Below are 6,209 nucleotides of genomic sequence, written 5' to 3' on the forward strand. Positions count from 1 at the left end.
TTAAACAACAATTATTAATAATCAAAAATAAATTACCCACTTGGTTGCCAGAGCTCATGCAGCCCATCACAGGGGAATCCCCCTGAGGAAGGACCTTCTTTCTCAGGAACAGGGCACAATCTGGAACCCATGGCCAGACCTCTGGAACCTCCACGTCTGGCCCCTGGATGGGACGCAGAATGCTTAAGATGGCTATCACTCAGGCTACAGCCCCCTCAACAAGTCAGGCCTATACCTTAAAATGGAGGGGAAGACCCACAGATATGTGTAGACAGGTCAGTGCTTTCCTTTCTCCTAGGCCATGCCTCATTCCCTCTCTCTGTAGTCTTGCTGGGCCTGCAGAGAGCTCCCTTTGACTCACTGGAGTCAGTCGTGCTTAGTGCCTTCTCTTTGAAGACGGCATTACTGACCGTGCTCACTTCCACCAAGAGGGTTGGGGACCTGCAGGTGTTCTCTGTCAGCGAAACGTGCCTTGAGTTCGGTCCAGCTCACTCTCATTTAATCCTGAGACCTCGACCGGGCTACATGCCCACTGTTCCCACTACCCCTATCAGGGATCAAGTGGTGAACTTATCGTTGCTGTGTCCAGTACGCGCCTTGCACATCTATGTGGACTGCATGCAGAGCTTCAGAAGCTCTGAGCAGCACTTTGTCTGTTTTGAGGGACAGCAGAAGGGAAGGCTGTCTCCAAACAGAGGTTGGCCCACCGGATTGTGGATGCCATAGCCTTGAGTTATCAGGCACATGGGAACGGGCTGTGCCCCTTTGAAGACCAAGCACACTCCACAAGGAGTGTTGCATCCTCCTGGTCTTTATCCAATGGCGCCTCTTCAACAGACATCTGCAGAGTGGTGGGCTAGGTGACACAGAATACCTTTACTTTTGTGACACCGAATAACTCCGGCTGGAGTCAGTTTCATCCCATGTGTTTTCAGGTACGAGCATGTAAGTTGCAGGTGACTGGTCGGGTGCTCCGCTTGCACTCAACAACTTTCCCCTCCCTGAGGTGATAACGTGCGCTTTTTTACCAATGTGAGTTCTCCAGACTGGTGAACCCTGTACGTATCTTATACTTTTCAGCACCCTACGGCAGCCGAATTCGGCAAAGGAATTTGATGGCAGGCCCAGTACTCGTCCATGATATGGGTTCCCCAACCCGATCACATGGCAAACTCATACAACCTCACGTGCATGAATTTGTAAGATTTTTGCTCAATCGTACGTATTTTATGAGTTGCCCAATTCAAATGAATCCGAATTAGCCTCCTCGTAAAATACGTACGAATTGGTCTTGAGATAGTGTTGGTTTCCCAGATAGTAAATCTGTGTCTTCCCCTGGGCAGATCTCAGTCTCTGCCACCAGTCACTGCATTGTGAGTTGTGAGTGCATTTGTTAACTTGCACGCGGTGGCCTGCTGACATCTGCCTCGCTGAAACTACGTAGCTCAGGTCACATTAAAGTGACTGACAGATAGGGAATGTCTTGTGACTGTTGTGACCTCAGTTCCCTGATAGTGTTCCTCCTGCCACAACGCTTGACTGAGCGCCGGGACATCTTAACGTTCAGAACCTGAATGAGTAATTATACAGTATATATACCCATATGCAGGGAAGTGGCTTGAAAATTTCACTCACCAGTTCTCATTGGCCTTTTCTGAAGTATAATAGGTGTTCAGGGCTCCCAAGAGTGACCCCTAGTGTTATCGCATCGACACCACGAGTCTTAACTCTCAGGTAGGTCCTTCAGGGTGTCGTGGAGGGGTGTGGTGTCTAAGACCCAACATCAAGCTACTGGAGTGTCTCAGGGCTCAGTGCTTGGACCACTTCTCTTCTCCATCTACATGACATCACTAGGATCTGTGATTCTGAATCATGACTTTTCCTATCACTGCTACGCTGATGACACACAACTCTATCTCTCATTCCAGCCTGATGATCCAATGGTAGCTGCTCGCATCTCAGCCTGCCTGACAGACATTTCTAGCTGGATGAAGGACCACCACCTTCAACTAAACCTTGCATAGACAGAGCTACTTGTGGTTCCGGCCAACCCAACACTTCATCAAAACTTCACCAGTCAGCTAGGCTCGTCATCCATAACTCCATCAAGGTCAGCCAGGAACCTTGGAGTTGTGATTGATGATAAATTGAACTTCACAGATCACATTGATAGAACTGCCTGGTCATACAGATTTGCCTTGTACAATATTAGGAGGATCAGGCCCTTCCTATAAGAGCATGCTACACAACTCCTTGTCCAAGCGCTTGTTCTATCCAGACTGGACTATTGTAATGCTCTCCTGGCTGGTCTTCCAGCTTGCTCTGTCAAACCTCTGCAACTGATCCAGAATGCTGCAGCTAGAGTGGTCTTTAATGAGCGAAGAGAGCACACGTCACTCCTGTCCTCACAAAATTGCACTGGTTGCCAGTTGCCGCTCGCATCAAATTCAAGTCACTGACGTTTGCCTACAGAACAACCACTGGCTCTGCTCCCTTTTACCTAAACTCATTATTTCAGACTTATGTGCCATCCAGAAACTTGCGTTCTGCAAGCGAACGTCGTCTTGTGGTGCCATCTCAAAGAGGCACAAAATCTCTTTCTCTGACCTTTACCTTGTCTGTTCCCTGCTGGTGGAATGACCTGCCTAACTCAACCAGAGCTGCTGAGTCCGGAGCCATTTTCAAGAAACGGCTGAAGACGCATCATTTTCGGCAGCACTTAATCCAGTAATACTAACACTTTCTCTTCTCTTCTATTTATTTAAAAATAAAAAATAAAAAATAAAAAATAAACGTATTAATTATTATGACCGCCGCTAGCATAGCTAGCGAAAGCGGTCATATAGGGATTGTCAAAGTTTTTTTCGTCATCTACTGAATTTTTCGTCAATGATACCAGGGACACCGAAACACCGGGGAACATGAAATTTGGTGGGCATGTAGCCCCACTAGACTTTTACGGAAAAAATTCGTTTGGTCCCCGGGTTCCACACCCCCCCCCGCGCTGGGCCCCCCCAAACCCAAAAAATGCAGTTTTTCCTAAATAACTACCTGAACCGTGGCACCGAGGATGAAGAAATGTTTATGGTATGTTGGTCTTAAGGGCCCACATCAACCTAGCCCATAATTGATTGTCAAAGTTTTTTTTTTTTTTTTTTTTTTTTTTTTGTCATCTACTGAATTTTTCGTCTATTGTTGTCCTACTGTTAGTTTAACTGCTTCTATTGTTCTCATTTGTAAGTTGCTTTGGATAAAAGTGTCTGCTAAATGAAAATGAATAAATGAAAATGAATAAACCACGTCTCGTTTCCTCCATCAGGGAACAGAGGTTACAACAGTAACTGAGACGTTTTCAATCAATATCTAGGGTATGTATTATATCTAGACCATATATAGGTCCATATTTAAATGTAAAAATGTTTAAGTTTGATTTGATGATTTGATTTGATGATGTGCGTCCCATGTGATGAATGCATTGCACCCCCTCCTTGAATTTTTTTTTTGCACAGCAGCTGCTCTGTAACGTAGTAAGAAGAGAATGAATCAAACAGGAATCTAGTATATGCTAGACGCTTTGGAAGATAAAGTAGTTGTTTCAGCAGAGCAATGCAATCTCTCTCCAAAGCTTTCACTCTAGTAGTATCACTATTGTGAGATACAAAGAAACAAAGATCTCAATCTCACCGTGAAATTTTATGATAAAGAATTTCTAATATCTAATAATATTTTAAAATATTTCCTCTTGTCCTGTGTTTACATGAGGTCTTCAGAGTGACACAAGTTTTGGAACAAACCAAACTGATATGAGTGTGGGGACACTCTACAACTGTATACTATACTTTTGTCAAAAATAGCAGACATCAAACAATATAAACTGCTGCATCCATGTTTCTTGTTCAAAGCCACTAGATGCCAAAATGTTGCTATTTATGGTTATCACTGTCAATCCCATTCCATCAGTAACTCACTCATGCAAAAGTAACTGGCTGTTAGTTCTCAGCATGAAAAACAAAAACTTTTATTCAAATTATAAATTTATTATATACAGAAATTAGGCATGACTCATTTAAACTCATTTAAATTCTGATTAGACATTGCGAACATATGCTCAACAGACACATGCTCATCTAGTAAATTTAACCAATGATTGTAAATAGTAAATCAGGAATTTCGCATAAAGATGTTCCAAGATGTGCATGAGCAATTTATAATGTGTGCATTTTTGTAGTAAGGAAATCTTTAAAAATAATTTTTAAAAAAATAATAATAAAAAAAATAATTTTTTGCATAGGTTGAGCATATTTGTTTTCATCCTTTATTCCTTTAATTCTGCATGTAGATTTACCTTTTTAATATCCAAGGGTTTTCTGTAGTTCAAAGGTAAAACCTTGTTTACATTGACAAACCTGGAAAAACTGAAGACTTATTGCAGGTCCAGTAAACGTTAGATATTATCAGCACTTAAACTAACATCAGTTTGACTTCCATAAATATTTAGTTTCTTCTGGTATCACATAATTCCAGAGGGAGTACTGCACCTCTAGACAGGGTGATATGAAACATCTGACTGCATGTAAATCTGGTGAAACATTTTTCAGATGCATTATTTCAATGGCGTTCTCCTCACAGGTCCCTGAGTTGAGCCAGCTGGCCAGAAAGATTCCTGAGAATACCCATGAGTCCACTGGAATGTGCCGCTGAGGTCGAGTTGTGTCTGTTCTGGCTTACTCAGCACACTGCCATTCCATCAGAACTCTGTGTGTGTATCTTTAATAATCTCTTATATCCCCTTGTAAGCGCTTGATTTTTCCAGCCAAAGTAAAACAATCAAGCTCATTTTACTCACATATTGAGTTTCAGTTTTTAATATGACTGCAGAAAATATGTCCTCACCCTGTAAAACGGATTAGCAAAGCGAACTGAAGATCAAAAACACTAGTCCATGAGGTTTTTTGAGAACTTCATCTTAAATATTGTCACCCAACCAACAAACCTCCTATATTTTTTAGTTCTACAGTCAAGTTTATTTTCTCAAGTTTATTCTGTTATAGTCTTTTTTCTAGTTTCCTCTTGTCCTGAAAGACAGACTTTTGTAACACACTAAATTTATTCAATAACAAACAAGTTGGACAGAAGTCTCCTTCTTGTACTTTATTTTGGTGGTCCCTTTTGAACAATCTGTTGATTATAAGTAACTTTGCAACTATGTCAACTCTCATTAGAGTATTAGTAGACTGTCTTACTTCCTAACTTAATACTTGATATCTGCTCTTTATTGTGATGGTCCTCCAACAGACATTCTACTGACTATAAAAAACTTTGCAACTACATGTCAACTTATTCTAACCCTAACCCTACCAGTCTACTAATACTCTACAAACACTCTAATTAGAGTTAGACATGTAGGTGCAGCATAACTTATAATCAATATACACATATATAGTATATACTATATACACACAAGACTGATGAACAAACAAGAAACACCTGAACACAATGAAACAATAAACAATCAAAACCATTAAGAACATGACACATACAGGGGAAGCACAAGACATGATCACATGATTGCAAGATACATAAGGAGCAAGGGAAGCAAATAACAAACAGGAATCATAACTAAGAGCATGAATACAAAATAAAACACAAACAAAAACAAAAACCTACCGTGACGCCAAGAAAGAGTGCAAGGACAACACTGAACAAATTAGTTAAAGTGTCCCTATTATGCTATTTTAAAGGTTCATCATTTGTTTTGGAGGTCTCAGGTTTACATGCATCAAAGGTCATTTTCATTTTCTTATAATATACATTGAACATCACCTAATTTCTATCCGAAGATTCAGTCTCTCTAAATCCCTCCTCTCTGCGAGCCTGCTCTGCTCTGATTGGTCAGATGGCCCAGTCTGTTGGAACAAGTTCAGAGGAACAAGTTGGTCCACATAAAGTGGGTACTGGACCATCTTTAATGGATAAGCCTTTTGCAAATCCCACGTTGACCTTTTTGAGAAGCAATCGTCAAAAGGTTATAGTGCTGTTGTATCGCTGTGGTAAATTTAACCACTGACTCTGCATCCTTTGAAAGTGTACACAAAAAAATTATTTTGCAGCCCCGAAAACAGTGTCTTCTTGAAATGTACACAACAAGAACCAGCTACAGTGTTTGAGGGCGGTTCAAAGTAGACGTTGTTCACAGGCATCCAATGAAG

Source organism: Rutilus rutilus, assembly GCF_951802725.1.
Source record: "Rutilus rutilus genome assembly, chromosome: 7".
In the NCBI taxonomy this organism is placed as follows: Eukaryota; Metazoa; Chordata; class Actinopteri; order Cypriniformes; family Leuciscidae; genus Rutilus; species Rutilus rutilus.